General features: G+C 43.1%; 1 pseudogene; it reads right to left on the bottom strand.

Moving 5' to 3' along the window:
* Positions 1–8,110: 8,110 nt before the first annotated feature.
* Positions 8,111–8,469, bottom strand: LOC133752524 (translationally-controlled tumor protein-like; annotated as a pseudogene).
* Positions 8,470–16,966: the final 8,497 nt, after the last annotated feature.

Raw genomic sequence — 16,966 nt, 5'->3', positions numbered from 1 at the left:
TGATGTTTTCTTCCTTCAGAAGAAATTGTTAAAAATTCTGGCAGGAACTCAAGGTGAAGAACTCAAGGCAAAAACTCAAGACTAAGATGACTTAAATCTGATTAGAATTGAGACTGGGCTTCAGTCTTTTTAAGGACTAATCTATTTCCCATTCTCTCTTACTTTTAGGATGGAGCCCCTTGGGGCCCAAATGAAATTGCGTGGTGTTTACAAGGGCTCCTCTTCTTTCACGGGCTCTCAGCTCCAGTTTGCCCTCTCAGTTCCATAGGACTTTTTTTTTTTTATTTGACAGGTAGACCTATAAGACTTCTGAAAGCTCTGCTTAGTTTCTCAGATGCTCCTTTGCTGTTTTCTACTCATGTTCTTAGCTTCTCATTCACAAATTTCAAGTCGGTAAATTCCTCAAAAGTGAAAAATGCAACCAGATGTCTGGCTCATTTCTCTCTCTAGATTTCTCCTCTCCAGAATCTTGATCTCTCTATTCTTTGTTACCTCGGTGGCCCGCCAATGTGATCAAACATTTTTGTGTGTTGTTCAATTTTTGTAGTTGTTCTCCATGGGGTGGTTACTATGAAACTGGTTACATGGCCATTGATAGAAACAGAAATTGATGTGTGCTCATAAGAGAAAACACTGACTTTGCATGTAGGGTTAAAATTGGGCAAGAATGAAAGCACAGAGGCCAGCCAGGAGACTTGTTAAGATGATGGCTTGGGCAGGAGGTGAAGAAAGAGATGAGGCAAAATGGACATAGGTTGAGAAGCAGGGGTGAAGAGAGGTAGAGGGAAATATAAAACACTGATGTCATCATCTGGCAAAGTAGACAGTTAAGAGATAATATCTATGGTTGATCAAGCAGAAAATATGTTTACAAACTATTATTTAAAGTGAAGAAGATAACCATTAGAGGGAATAAAAATAATGTTATCACTATACTGGAGAGGCTGAATAGGAAGTAGTTGTGGGAATGAGCCTAACATTTGCCTCTTACTACATTAATAGATAATATAAAAAAGGAAATATAGTAGAGGGGACAAATTTGAGGAATTTTTTTATGCAATAAGAGCTACAGGCCTTGGTGATTGATGTAATAAAGCAAATAAGGGAGAGGGAGGAGACAAAGATGATTTGCATGTTTCTAGCTTGACTGATTGGATGGATATGATATCACAACTGAGGTAAAAAAAATATACGAGGTGGACATTGTAGTATGGTGGGTTAAACTGCTGCTTGGGATGCCTGCATCCCATATTAGAGTGCCTGGTTTGATTCCCGGCTGCTCTACTTCCAGTCTAGCTGTCTAGCTTCCTGCTAATGTCCTGGGAGGCAAGAGGAGGTGGCTCAAGTGCTTGGGCTCTTACTATCTATGTGGGAGACCCAGATGGAGTTCCAGGCTCTTGGCTTTTGCCTGGCTGCTGTAGACATTTGGGGATGAGAATTGATCTCTCTTTCTCTCTCTTTCTCTCTGTCTCTCTCTCTCCCTCTTTCACCAATATCTCTCCATCTCTCTACTGCTCTGCCTTTCAAATAAATAAATAAACATAAACAAATAATAGGGGGAAGTGTCTAGTTCAAAACAGAAGATGATGTAACAACTAATTTTATGTGTTAACATGTGTGGGACACTGCGCTCAGATGTTTGGCTAAACATTCTAGGTATGTGTGTGAAGGTGATTCTTAATGAGATTATTATTTGAAATGGTATACTGAGTAAAGCAGATTGCTCTCTCCAGTGTGGAGATCTCTTCCAATCCATTGGAGGCCTTTATGGGAACAAAAGGCAGGGTAAGAGCAAATGCTTCTTCTTTGCCTATTTTTGAGCTGAGACATTGGTCTTCTCCTGCACTTGACCTGGAACTTACACCACTGATTCTCCTGGTTCTCAGGCCTTTGGATTTGGACTAGAACTATAGCAGCATATGGGTGATAGTTGAAATCATGAAAGTAGTTGAACTCTACTAGGACTCTTACGTATTGAAATAGGAGGAAAAGCAGAAAGAATTGGTACAGTTACATGTCGTTTGTTAATTTGGTGATTGGAATGTGGACTTTGTATTTGGCAGGTAGGAAGAAAGAAAGGAGGAGAGAGAGAGAGAGGGGAGAGAGAGAGAGGAGAGAGAGAGAGAGGAGAGTGTAGGTACACCCATCTTTTGGTTCACTCCCCAAGTGCTTACAAGGCCAGGGCTGGGCCAGACTGAAGCTGGGACCCAGGAACTCAATCTGGGTCTCCCACATGGTTGATAAGGATCCACCATTTGCACCATTACTGCTGCCTCCCAGGGTGTACATTAGCATGAAGCTGGAAGCAAGAGCAGGGCCAGTACTGGTACCCAGGCACTCTAACTTGCAATGTGGGAGTCTTAACTGTTACACTAAATGCCTGCCCTTGGACTTGGTATTTGGTATGTGTGTATGTGTGTGTGTGTCATGTTTGTTCATTATAAAGTCAATTGTTCAGTAATATGCACAAAACTAAGTTTATAGTGTGGTTCAGATACTCTTGGCTGAGTTTTGAAACTGTTCTTCAAAAGTTATAGGTAAATATCTTTACTTGATAGGCCTCCCTGATAACTGCAGTCAGGATTCTGACACAGAGAGTGCAGGTGAGATGAGCCCTAACTTTTCTCTAGTGCTGTTTGAATAAGGCCTGTGTTTGTCTGGCAGTCCTGTACATTTTATTTTGTCTTACATTCGTTTGTAACCGTCAGTAACAACCCCCTCCCCCAATACCTTGATATAAATTGCTTTCAACCTCCAACAGAACTTGGGAATGTTGATATGCTCAAACTATGGTATCCTGATGTTTCCATAGTAACTAATGCACACCAAGCAGGAAAAGATGGAGAATAAATGAGAATAGCATTTTAACAAAATAAGTGAGGGGCAAAGAGGCTTTAGACATGTGATTACCTCTTGTTTAGGAATATAAAGATATTCATCTCCTTAATAATGGGGTTATAAAAGTTGCTACAATGAAACTTGTCAGTAGCCATTTATATTCCATTTTTCTCTATAATCAACACCGTCAAAGGCATTTCAATGCTTCTCTGCCCAATAATACTGTAGTGAGTGAGTTAAATGGACATGGTTACCATTTTCCTCTGAGCCCGCAATCAGGAAGGAATGGGTTCTACCAATGTTCAAATTCCAGTCTGCCTGGCAGAGCTTTGACCCATTGGATATTATGAGGAGTGAGGATTCAAAAAGCCTACTCAATCCCGCAAAATTTGTTTGCTTTGGTGCAAGAATTTGCCAACATCTCAACACTAGCCCGGTTAAAGACTGTGTGTATAGAAAGTTGCAGCTCTATCAGGGAAATGCAAATCAAAACCATGGTGAGGTTTTACCTCACTCTAGTTAGAATACAGAAATACAGCTCACACACAGAAATCAACAAACGACAAATGCTAGTGAGGATGTGGGGGAAAAGGCACCCTAATCCACGTTGGTGGGAATGTAAACTGATGCAGCCGCTGTGGAAGACAGTATGGAGATACCTCAGAAATTTGAATATAGACCTACCATATGACCCAGCCATCCCACTCCTGGGAATTTACCCAAACCAAGAGATCAGTACATGAAGGAGATATTTGTACCCCTGTGTTGATTGATGTACAATTCACAATAGCTAAGATATGGAATCAACCCACATGTCCATAAACTGAAGACTGGATAAAGAAATTATGGTGGCCGGCGCTGTGGCTCACTAGGCTAATCCTCCGCCTGAGGCGCTGGCACACCGGGTTCTAGTCCCGGTCAAGACGCCAGTTCTGTCCCAGTTGCTCCTCTTCAGTCCAGCTCTCTGCTGTGGCCCGGGAAGGCAGTGGAGGATGGCCCAAGTACTTGGTCCCTGCACCCGCATGGGAGACCAGGAGAAGCACCTGGCTCCTGGCTTCCGATCAGCGCAGCATGCCGGCCGTAGTGGCCATTTGGGGGGTGAACCAACGGAAGGAAGACCTTTCTGTCTCTCTCTGTTTAACTCTGCCTGTCAAAAAAAATTTTAAAAAGAAGAAATTATGGTATATATATACTTTGTAGAATATTACTCAGCTTAAAAAAAAAGAAATCCTGTCTTTTGCAACAAGATGGACGCAACTAGAAACCATTATATTTAATGAAATAAGCCAGTCCCCAAAAGACAGATGTCATATGTTTTCCTTGATCCAAGGTAACTAATAGAGTACCTGAAATGCATTGTATTGGAGTAAAATTGACACTTTGAGATTCCATGATTTTTTAAAAGATTTATTTATTTATTTGAAAGGCCGAGTTACAGAGAGGCAGAGAGAGATAGAGATAAAGATAGAGATAGAGAAAGAGATAGAGATAGAGAGAAAGAGAGAGAGTTTCCATCTGCTAGTTCACTCCCCAAATGGCCACAACAGCTGGAACTGAGCCAGTCCGAAGTCAGGATCCAGGAGCTTCTTCCTGGTCTCCCACGTGGGTGCAGGGGCCCAAGTGCTTGGGCCCTTTTCCACTGCTTTCCCAGGCCATAGCAGAGAGCTGGATCAGAAGTGGAGCAGCCAGGACTAGAACTGGTGCCCATATGGGATACTGGCACTGCAGGTGGTGGCTTTACCTGCTATGTCACAGCACCGGTCCCTCCATGATTGTTTATAGCCCTTGTCTCTTCTGTTAAGGAACAGTGGTTTTTTTTTTTTTTTCGTATTATTTCTTGAACTCTTTTACTAAGTGTAGTCTTAACTATATAATTGTTAAGTAAATTGAAAATAGGTCTTTGTAAAAATTAAGAGTGGGAATGTGAGAAGGATGAGGAGGAAGGGATGGAGCGTGGGTGGGAGGGAGGTTTGGGGGGAGTGTTACTATGTTTCTAAATGTACATATGAAATACATGAAACTTGCATAACTTAAATCAAATTTAAAAAAAAAAAGAAGAATGCTGTGGCTCCTTATTTCTTATTCTGCCACATGATTTCCTCTATTCCTTTCTACCATCCTTCATCCTCCTTCCCCAAAGGCATTCTGGGCACCATTCATACATTCCAGAACAATCTGTTTGCTTCTCCTCTTAACCAGTTCTAAATGTTTGTATATACATAGAAAGACACATGCTCCCCACATATATCTCAGATAACCTGACAATTTACTAAAATATGAAGAATTCCGTGTTATTGTCAAACCTATGGACTGAAGTCTACCCTTCCTCCCAATTCATATGTTTAAGTCCCAACCCCCATGTGACTGTATTTGGAGATATGACCTGTGAGGAAGCAATAAAGGTTAAGTGAGGTCTTTAGGGTAATGTCCTAATCTGATAGGACTATAAAAAGAGGAGGAGACACCAGAGATCTCTCTCCCTCTGTTTCTGAGTTCTCTAAAAGAAAGGATATTTGAGGACACAGGCAAGAAGGTAGGTGACTGCAAGCTGGAGAGAAAGCCTTCTCCATAAATCAAATTAGCCATCCCCTTGATCTTGGACTTCCAGCCTACAGAACCAGGGGAAAAGAAATTTCTCTGTGTAAGTCACGCAATCTATGGTATTTTATTATGGCAGCCTGATCAGCTCAAGACTTCAGTGTGTGGCAGACAGTTAAGCTGTTGTCAGACAGGAGCAGACTTTGTAAGGGGGAAGAAATGACTTTTTTTTTTTGCTTTAGAATAACAGAGATTCAAGTTCCATAAGATAATGTAGTAGTTAGTGGAATATCTATTCCATTCAGAACAGAGAAACAGCCAAGGAACAGTAAGTCTATCGAATAGTTCCAGGTAGGTAGATAGCCTAGTGGGGATTCAGCTTAACCTTATTTCTTCACCATTTATTATTATTATTATTTATGAGAGAGAAAGAGGGAACACTCCTATCCATGGGTACACTCAAGAATGGCTGGGTGGGCCAGGGCTGAAGCTGAGAACCAGGAATTTCCCAGAATCCAGGGCTTCCACATGAGTGGCATGAACCCAATTACTTGACTCATCACTGCTGCACCCCAGGGCCTGCACTGGCAGGAAACTGGAATCAGGATCCAGAGCCACAAGTTAAACTCAGGCACTCTGATGTGGAATGAGGGCACCTTAACCACTAGGCTAAATGTCTGCTTCCTCTTTCACCATTTAGGTAAGAGTAAAGGGTTAAAAAGCACACTCCCAGGGCCAGCATTACCAGGTTAAGTTGCTGCCTGCATTGCTCACATTCCGTATTGGAGCTCTGGCTCAAGTCTCCATCATTCTTGGTCATTCTGCTTGTTTCCTGCTTCCTGCTAATGTGCCTGGGAAGGCAGCAGAAGATGGTCCAAGTATTTGGATTCCTGCTATCCATGTGGGAGACCCAGGTGGAGTTCTGAGCTACTGGCTTTGGCATGGCCCAGCCCTGGCTGTTGCAGTCATTTGGGGAGTGAACCAGTGGATGGAAAATCTCCCTACCCTGCTTCAAATAAATAGTCTTTAAAAAATAAGCAATAAATACATCTTAAAAAAAAAAAAGAGCCAAGAAGCAAGATGTGATGGGATGTTTCAGTAGGATGTTCCATCAATGGGAATGAAAGTTAATTTCCTGGAGTTGCCTGGGAGTGAGGATCATTTATCTTGCATGACTAAAGGTCTAGTAAATATCAAGTTCAGAAGGGCCTTAGGTCTGGCGCTATGGTGTAGCGAGTAAAACTGCTTCCTGCAGTGCCAGCAGTGCCATATGGGCGCTGGTTCGAGTCCCAGCTTCTCCACTTCCGATCCAGCTCTCTACTATGGCCTGGGAAAACAGTAGAAGATGGTCCAAGTCTTTGGGCCCCTGCACCCGTGTGGGAGACCAGCAAGAAGCTCCTGGCTCCTGGCTTTGGATCGGCTCAGCTCCAGCCATTGCGGCCATCTGGGAAGTGAACCAGCGAATGGAAGACCTCTCTCTCTCTCTCTCTTTCTGTGCCTCTGCCACTACTTCTCTGTAACTCTACCTTTCAAATGAATAAACAAAATTTTTTAAAAAAGAAGGGCCTTAGAGGTCAGATGGAAAAGGAGCGTATTTTCTTTCTTTCTTTTTTAATCTTTTTTTTTTTTTTTTTGACAGGCAGAGTGGATAGTGAGAGAGAGAGACAGAGAGAAAGGTCTTCCTTTTTGCCGTTGGTTCACCCTCCAATGGCCGCTGCGGCTGGCGCATCGCGCTGATCTGAAGCCAGGAGCCAGGTGCTTCTCCTGGTCTCCCATGAGGGTGCAGGGCCCAAGCACTTGGGCCATCCTCCACTGCCTTCCCGGGCCATAGCAGAGAGCTGGCCTGGAAGAGGGGCAACCAGGATAGAATCCGGCACCCGGACCGGGACTAGAACCCGGTGTGCCGGCGCCACAAGGCGGAGGATTAGCCTGTTAAGTCACGGCGCCGGCCAGGAATACATTTTTTAAGGTTTACTTGTTTATTTTAAAGGCGGAGAGTGACACAAAGAGTCAGAAATAGAGATCTTCCATCCGCTAGTTCACTCCCCAAATGCCCACAATAGCCAGTGCTAAGCCAGGAGCCTGCAACTCCATCCTGGTCTCCCACACGGATGGCAGAACACAAATACTTGGGCCATCATCTGCTGCCTCCTAGGGGCACTTGGCAGGAAACTAGATCAGAAACACAAGGTAGCTGGGACTTGAATCAGGCACTCTTGACAAAGAATGGGAGTGTACCAAGCACCAGCTTTTAATCTGCTGCACAACAACATTGCCCCAGTAATAATTTTTTTTGACAGGCAGAGTGGACAGTGAGAGAGAGAGACAGAGAGAAAGGTCTTCCTTTTTCCGTTGGTTCACCCTCCAATGGCCGCCGCGGCCTGCGTGCTGCGGCCAGCGCACCGAGCTGATCCAAAGCCAGGAGCCAGGTGCTTCTTCTGGTCTCCTATGGGGTGCAGGGCCCAAAGACTTGGGCCATCCTCCACTGCACTCCCTGGCCACAGCAGAGAGCTGGCCTGGAAGAGGGGCAACCGAGACAGGATCGGTGCCCCGACCGGGACTAGAACCCGGTGTGCCGGTGCCGCAAGGCGGAGGATTAGCCTAGTGAGCCGCGGCGCTGGCCAACATTTTTCCATTTCTAAAGCATCCTTAAAAAAATCATCAATAGGGTCACAACATCCTAGTGGTAGTCTCTCCCAACAACAACAGACTTTAATTTTCACCAAAACAAGAACTAGTCATTTTTGAAATGAACAAGGAGATGCTTCAGCTGATCTCCAGCCACAGTCATAAAAGGTTTCGCTCTTTCTGGTCTGTTCTTCAAGCTTGCCCTTGATTGATTTCATATAATTTTTGATGTACTTTTTATAGGCCTCTTTCGTGAATCTGGCTTCCTGCAAGGGATGGTCCAATGATTACTGTGCTTTCATTATCTTCACCCTCGGGGCCTTTGGCATATGCACTTCCACCAATGAGCAAGTCATCAATGTTACCTTCCGTCCTACTGACCATCTTTGCCTCCACCTCCAGGCACAGCTCATCTGTGATGTTCCACATCTCATAAACATCAAAGAACATCTTTTCCTGGCTCATGAGGAGTGATGGCAGCCCTAGTTTAGCAAGATCCTGGAGCTCAGTGCAAGTCTGGAGCAGGCAGAGAGCTCCAGGTGGGAGGGAGCAGAGGGAAAAGCTATTTTCTAAATTTTTTAAATTGGTACATGATATTTGCACATATTTATGGGGTACAGCATAATTTGATATCTGTATATAATGGTCAAATCAGGGTAAGCCATTGCCATTATAATCTGGGAATATGAAGATATGATTCTCCCTAAGTTTAGAAACCAAAATAGTAAACCTAAATGGAATGTGTGTGAGTTCTTTGATTGGGAACCACTGCATACGAAAATCTTCTGTGCTTTGGTTAGAATTAATGCTAATCAAGTATTTTCTCATTATGCCATATTATTGATAATGATTGTGAAGAATAGCAGTTTAAATGTTTAACTTTTCTAAGGTTAATGCTTTTTGAGCTGGTGCTGTAAGATTGTAATCATATCATCATCCACTAGGCCCTATCACTGATAACTTTAATCATGCAAAAGTCAGCAACTCTAAACTCACCGTAGAGGGACTGTGTCCACGGTGTAGCTCATTCCCAAAAGCCCTCCTGTCTCCTACATGGGTAGCAGAGGCCCACATAAGAATCAGAAGTGAGGCCGGCACTGTGGCACAGTAGGTTAATCCTCCGCCTGCAGTGCTGGCATCCCATATGGGTGCTGGTTCTGGTCCCGGCTGCTCCTCTTCCAATCCAGCTCTCTGCTACGGCCTGGGAGAGCAATGGAAGATGGCCCAAGTGCTTGGGCCCCTGAACCCACATGGGGGACTGTTGTCTTGTTTGGATTCTCCCGTGGTGGCTGGGGGTAAGACAGCACAGAGGCCGGCGCCGCAGCTCAATAGGCTAATCCTCCGCCTTGCGGGGCTGGCACACCTGGTTCTAGTCCTGGTCAGGGCACCGGATTCTGTCCCAGTTGCCCCTCTTCCAGGCCAGCTCTCTGCTGTGGCCTGGGATTGCAGTGGAGGATGGCCCAAGTGCTTGGGCCCTGCACCCGCATGGGAGACCAGGAGAAGCACCTGGCTCCTGGCTTCGGATCAGCGTGGTGCGCCGGCTGCAGCGGCCATTGGAGGGTGAACCAACGGCAAAAAGGAAGACCTTTCTCTCTCTCTCTCACTATCCACTCTGCCTGTCAAAAAAAAAAAAAAAAAAAAAAAGACAGCGCAGAGTCACAACACAGATACCAGGAGTTGAGCAGAAGCAAGCTAGTAGCCAGCAGCTCGCAAACTCGTTTATTTCAGTTAGTCCAGCAGCTTATATAGAGGTTCTAGCCAATCAGCTCAGAGGGCATTTCTTTAGTCAGCCTATAGGGCTGGTTGCTGCACAGAGTACTTGTGTGCCTGCTCCCTGCTGCCATTTCCTGGTCCCTCGGTTGCACGTCGCTTGTGAGACTGCCTGTGCCATCTACTGTGATGGCTTGTTTTCCCCACAGGGGACCTGGAAGAAGCTCCTGGCTCCTGGCTTCGGATGGGCACAGCTCCAGCGGTTGTGGCCCATTGGGGAGTGAGCCAGCAGATGGAAGACCTTTCTCTCTGTCTCTTCCTCTCACTGTCTGTAACACTACCTCTCAAATAAATAAATAAAATCTTTTTTTAAAAAAAAATTAGAAGTTAGGGGCTGGGGCCGGCGCTGTGGCATAATGGGTAAAGCTGCCTCCTGCAGTGCTGCCATCCCATATGGGCGCCTGTTCTAGTCCCAGCTGCTCCACTTCTGATTCAGCTCTCTGCTATGGCCTGGGAAGGCAGTGGAAGATGGCTCAAGTATTGGGCCCCTGCATCCAGGTGGGAGACCCAGATGAAGCTCTTGGCTCCTGGTTTTGGCATGGCCCAACGCTGGCCTTTGTGGCCATTTGGGGAGTGAACCAGCAGATGGAAGATCTCTGAATCTCCTTCTGTCTCTGTAATTTCGCCTTTCAAATAAATAAATAAATCTTTTGTATATTTTTTTTTCAGAAGCTAAGGGTTCAAAGTCTGTCTTTTTCTGCCACTTACTAGCCAGGTGATCTTGAACAAATCTCTCTCCACTGGACCCATTTCCTCATTTGTAAAATAAGGGTAATGATTCTTGCCATGCTCACTTTACAGTAAGAGTTAAATCACATGAAGACATATGTCCTCATAAAAACTTGTACTTGAAATTCCCAAGATTTATTTATTTATTTATTTATTTATTTGAAAGGCAGACTGACAGAGAGGAGAGACAGAGAGATTTTCTATCCCAAGGTTCACTCCCCCAAATGCCCGCAACAGTCATGGCTGGGTCAGGCTGAAGTCAGGAGCCCAGGACTCCATCTGGGTCTCCCATGAGGGTGGCAAGGACTCAAGAACTTGGGCTATCAACTGCTGCCTTCCCAGGTGCATTACAGAAAGCTGGATTGCAAGCCAAGTAACTGGGACTTTGATTTGGGATGTGGGTGTTCCAAGCCACAGCTTAACCTGTTGCACCACAATATCTACCCCTATTTAAATGAATTGTTATGACAACATTATTCATGCAGCCAAAAAGTGCAAACAACTCAAATGTCCATCAACCAATGAGTGGATAAATCCATACAATGGCAGAAAATTATTCAGCCATAAGGAATAACATACTGATACTTGCTATCACATGTATCAATTTTGAAAAATTATGCTAATGGAGAAGTCAATCACAAAATACTATATGGTTCCATTCATATGAAATGTCCAGAATAGGCAAATCCAGATAGAAAATTAGTAATAAATTGCCTAGAGCTGGAAGGGAGGTGGATGGATTGGGGATGATGATTGGGAGGGTACAAGTTTTCTTTGGAGGGGGGTGATGACAATGTTCTCTAAAATTTACTGTGATGGAGGTTACACAACTCTGAATATACAAAAAGCCATTGAATTGCATAATCAAAAATATGAACTACTGATGCACACAATAACCTGATTAAATCTACATTTAAAAAAATCCAATCCCAAGAAGTTACATCCGGTAAGGTTCTATTTATGCAACATAATTGAAAGACAAAATTATGGAAATGGAGAACAGATTAGTGGTTGCCAGGGGTGGAGGAGGATGCCAGGGTGGGAGAGAAGTGAGTGAGCTACAAAAAAGCAACAATACAACTGATTGTTGTGATGATAGAATTTTGCTGTGCCTTGATTCTATCAATATAATATCCTTTCTATAGTATGGGAGAAAATGTTTGTAAACTACTTATCCAATAGTTTTCAAAAAAAGAAATACAAATGGCCAACAAATATATGAGGAAATGTGCAACATCACTAGACATTGGGGAAATGCAAATCAGATCCACAAAGAGACAACGCAAAAAACTGATTTTGTAAACCTCACCCCACCAGAATGGCTATTATCCAAAAGACAAAAGTACAACAAATGCTGGTGAGGATGTGGAGAAAGGGGATCTTTACCACGCTGTTAATGACAATGTAAGTTAATACAGCCACTGGGGAAAACAGTATGAAGATTTCTTAAAAAAAAAAAAAAGCTAGAAATAGATCTGCCAAATGATCCAGCAATTCCACTACTGGATATATACCCAAAAGCCATGAATTCATTGTATAAAATAGATACCTGCACCATCATGTTTATAGCAACGTTGTTCACAATAGCATATATATAAATATACATGCAATAATATTCAGCTATAAAAAAGAATGAAATTCTATCATTTGCAGCAAAACGGTTGGAACTGGAGGACTTGTTGGGTGAAAAAAAGCCTAGACAAAGAAGGACAAATACTATGTGTTGTCCCTTATATGTGGGAGCTAAAATTAAAAAAAAGAAAGAAATGCCTGAGTGCATCAGTTTTGCTGCAAATACAGTATTTTGTCAAACTTGGTTTCAGGGGCCAGCGTTGTGATGTAGCAGATGAAGCCTCCCATATGGGTGCCGTTTCAAATCCTGGCTGCTCCACTTCCAATCCAGCTCCTTGCTAATGAACCTGATAAAGCAGGGGAAGATGGCCCAAGTGCTTGCATTCTGCACCCGTGTGAGAGACATGAAAGAATTTCCTGGCTCAGGTCTGGCCCAGCACGGACTGTTGCCGCCATTTGGGGCATGAACTAGAGGATGGGAGATTTGTCTCTCTCTCTCTGTGTCTCTCCCTCTCTCTCTGTAACTTTGTCTTTCAAATGAATATAATAAAAACCTTTAAAAAAACTGTCTCAAATGTTTGTCAAATTGATAGAATTATATACTACTATAGTTTTGATGACTTTTTGACTATCTTAAAACTGACTCTTTCTTAATGTACATGATTGTGTATAGCCCTTGACTATTTTCCTGCTAAACTATGGACTTTTTACTTCGTATTTGTTGAACTATTTATTTAATGGAGCCAATAAGCCTTTGATTATGATGTAAATTTAAAATGTTATCTAAAAAAGTAACAAATAAAAATTATTAAAAATAGGTTAATATACTGGTTGTAATACTACAGTATTAGTTTTGCAAGAAGTTGCCATTAGAGGAAACTGGGTAAAGAACACAAAAGATCTCTCTGTATTATTTCTTACAGTTGTATGTGGATCTACAAACATCTCAAAATGAAAAGTATAATTTAAAAAATAATAGATGTAATAGTAGACATAAAACAACTTAAATACTAAAATTGTATACAAATTATTAACATTATGCATTTTGTGAGAATGAATAGCATGCAACTATTATGATTTTATTCCCTCATTAATTTAAAAATCATGCATTTAGTGCCCATTATGTTCCAGGTCTAGGTTAGATTCTAGGGCATAGATAGAGTTATGAACTTATGGAAAACTCACACTCATGGCCATTTGGTAAGTTATGACTGAGCCTAAGTTCTTTTGTGGAATCTAAGTCTAATGAAATACAAACATACTTGTGGGGGAATATGTATATTTTTATTCACTAATAATCATTAATAGCTTTAATCAAGATGAAAGGTTCTTAACTGATTACCGTATCTTTCAGAATTCCTATACCCAATTAGATATTTGTCCATTTCACTCTTAAACCTCAAAAGTACAAAACTGAATTCCTGGTCTCACTCCCCAGATCTATTCCTTCCATTGTTAGTCTTCTCCATCTTATAAGTCATCCAACACTTACTTGTTCAAGCCATTAGTGCAAAGATAATCTTTCTCTTTCCTCTAACTCTCACATTCCTCTGATGGGCCCAACATGAGTACCTCCATAGTCTATTCCAAGCCTACCATCTCTTGCTGTACTGCACAACAGCTTCCTGGCTGGCCTCCCTGCTTCCACTGTTACCCCTCTCCAATCCATTCTCCACACAACAGCCAAAGCAATTTTCTTTTTTTTTTTCTTTTCTTTTTTTTTTTTTTTTTGACAGACAGAGTGGATAGTAAGAGAGAGAGAGACAGAGAGAAAGGTCTTCCTTTTGCCGTTGGTTCACTCTCCAATGGCCGCCGCGGCCAGCACGCTGTGGCCGGTGCACCGCGCTGATCCGATGGCAGGAGCCAGGTGCTTATCCTGGTCTCCCAAGCACTTGGGCCATCCTCCACTGCACTCCCTGGCCACAGCAGAGAGCTGGCCTGGAAGAGGGGCAACCGGGACAGAATCCGGCGCCCCGACCGGGACTAGAACCCGGTGTGCCAGTGCCGCAAGGCGGAGGATTAGCCTAGTGAGCTGCGGCGCCGGCCCAAAGCAATTTTCTTAAAACTTAGTTTGTGGGACTGGCATTGTGGTACAATGGGTTAAGCTGCCACCTGCAATACTGGCATCCCACATAGGCACTGGTTGGAGTCCAGGCTGCCCAGCTTCCAATCCAGCTCCCAGTTAATGCTCCTGGGAAAGCAGCAGAAGATGGCCCAAGTCCTTGGGCCCCTACCACCCACGTGGGAGACCTGGTAGAAGCTCCTGGCTTCTGGCTCTGGCAAGGCCCAGCCCCAGCCATTGTGGCCATTTGGGGAGTACACCACCTAATGGAAGCATTCTCTCTCTCTCTCTCTCTCTCTCTCTCTCTCTCCCTCTCCCTCTCCCTCTCCCTCTCCCCCCCCCCCCAACTCTGCCTTTCAAATAAATAAATCTTAAAAAAATAGAACAAAACTTACATTGTCATTCTTCTACATAGCTTTTTAGTTGTGGCCCATTTTTACCTGCAGTAAAGTTCAAATTCTACATGGCCTACAAAGCATTGGATGACCCAAACCTTTTCCACTATTTACCTTCTTATTCACCATGATCTGGATATAATAAGCTCTTCCCATCCTTGAGATACTCTGTATACATTGTTTCCTTTGCCCTGATCTCTCTTTTCCAGTTCTTGGCAAAGCTGGCCCCTTTTCATCTTTCTGGTCTGAGGCTAATATGTTCCATGCACTATTCCATAATGTTACATAAGAGGAAAATGGGGTAGCAATCTGGTTAAAAGCTGTGAAAAGAGAGTTCCTAAGGGATCTGTCTCAAAGCTGCATTTGCATAGCAAACACACTGTCTTTACTTAGATTAAGTAAAGATCAATAAAAAATGTCAATGTTTTCTAAAATGCTTTTATTCATACTTTATATAAGATTAAGAAAACATCATCTGACCATAAAAAATATAATTTGCAGTACCTTGGGGAAAGTGGCAAGCAATTCAAAGAGGATGGAGAGATTGACAAAGACTAAAGAATTTTTTCATTGTATCTTGGTCTTGGTAGTAAATATCCACTTGTATTTCTAAAGCAGGGGCATATGATCTACCTTACACAATTGTGTGAGAGAGACTAAGGGTTGCAAGGTCAGTAAAATTTATTATTATTATTATAGCCCACATTCATTGAGTATTTAATAGGTAATAGTTGCTATTCTAAGAAATTTCCATTTATTCTATGATATGTGTATTAATTCATTTAGTCTTTATAACTAGCCAACGTATTATCATCCCCATTTTAAAGATGAGCAAACAAGGGCACTGAGAGATTAAGTGATTTATTCAAGATTCACAAAGCTAGTAAATGACAGTTAAGATCCAAACTCAGAGAGTCTAGTTTCAAAACTAATATTCCATGAATACGCTTACAATCCTCCCCTTTTTTACATGATTACTGTAATACCACAAGCTCAAGTAGGGGTCTGAACTAATACAAGATCAATAATGATGGAAAGGCAGGAGATATTTGAGAGAGATTCAGGAAGTCAAAGTGACAACATGAGGAAAGAACTGTGGAGCGTAAGAGAGAAGGGAATCTAAAATGACTCTTGGACTTCTCACAGGACTAGGTAGTAGATGGGTCAATCATAGAAGTGGGAGAAGAGGAGCAGGCATTGTGGTGAAGTGGGTTAAGCCGCTGCCAATGCCCAGCATCCCATAGGAGCCAAGCCCCAACCTATTCAGCCAGTTGGGGAGTAAGCCAGCAAATGGAAGATCTCTCTCTCTCTCTCTCTCTCTCTCTCTCTCTCTCCCTGTCAAATACATAAATATTTAAAAAAAAAAAAAAAAGAAATGGGAGAACCTCCACAGAAAAGATAGAAAGTATTGTCACTTCAGGTTTGATGCGCTTGTGAAGCAAAAAGGGTATCCAGGAGACACTTAGAGACACTAGTCGGGAGCCCTAGAAAGAGATTTAGGTTACATGTGTAGATTCTGTTGTTCTCATGCAGGTGTTAAAGGCAGCTTCACTTCAGAAGGGCATGTGAAATAGGGAGGGCTGAAAGCAGAATTCTGTGGACTATCATCACTTAGGGGAAAAGCACGTTAAAAGTATCCAGGAACGGGGCTGGAGCAGTGGCATAGCAGGTAAAGCTGCCGCCTGCAGTGCCAGCATCTCCTATGGGCGCTGGTTCGAGTCCCAGTGGCTCCACTTCGGATCCCTGCTGTAGCCTGGGAAAGCAGAAGATGACCCTGCACCCGTGTGGGAGAAGCTCCTGGCATCAGATCAAAGCAGCTCCTGCCATTGCGGCCATCTAGGGGAGTGAACCAGCAGATGGAAGACCTTTTTCTCTCTGCCTCTGCCTCTCTGTAATTCTACCTTTCAAATAAATAAATAAATATTAAAAAAAAAAAGTAGCCAGGAGGAAAGACTGAGGAAGATGGTCATGAAGCTAAGATCCAGGAGGGAGAGGTTATGTAATCTCTGGATGGAGTTTCAATAACAAAACTGTCTTTAACACCACTAAAAAGTAAGTTCTATGAAGCCATGGGAAATGCCTGCTTTGTTCACCAATGTATCCGTAATGCTCAGAGGTCTGGCATACAGTAGATGGTCAAAAACATTTCCTAAATGAATAAGAAGACAAAGACTGACAAGTATCCATTTTATTTAGCAACTTTGGGCGTCACTGGTGATTGGACCCAAGGCAGTTTCAGTGGAATGGTGGAGCAAAAGCAAAATGGGCATGGCTTAAAAAATAAGAACAATAATATTTTCACGTGCTACTTTTCTATTGTTTTCATTTGTTTAGAGCTGACGGGAGGTGAGGACGTGCAGCTACTGTCACAGTCCATTCCTGACCGATATTTCACTGAGGAGGAAAAGAGGGGACTCTTCCTTTCAGATGGGAA

Source organism: Lepus europaeus, chromosome X, assembly GCF_033115175.1.
Source record: "Lepus europaeus isolate LE1 chromosome X, mLepTim1.pri, whole genome shotgun sequence".
Taxonomy (NCBI): Eukaryota; Metazoa; Chordata; class Mammalia; order Lagomorpha; family Leporidae; genus Lepus; species Lepus europaeus.
Note: the sequence above shows the minus strand (reverse complement) of the source record. Positions and strands in the feature narration are given on the sequence as shown.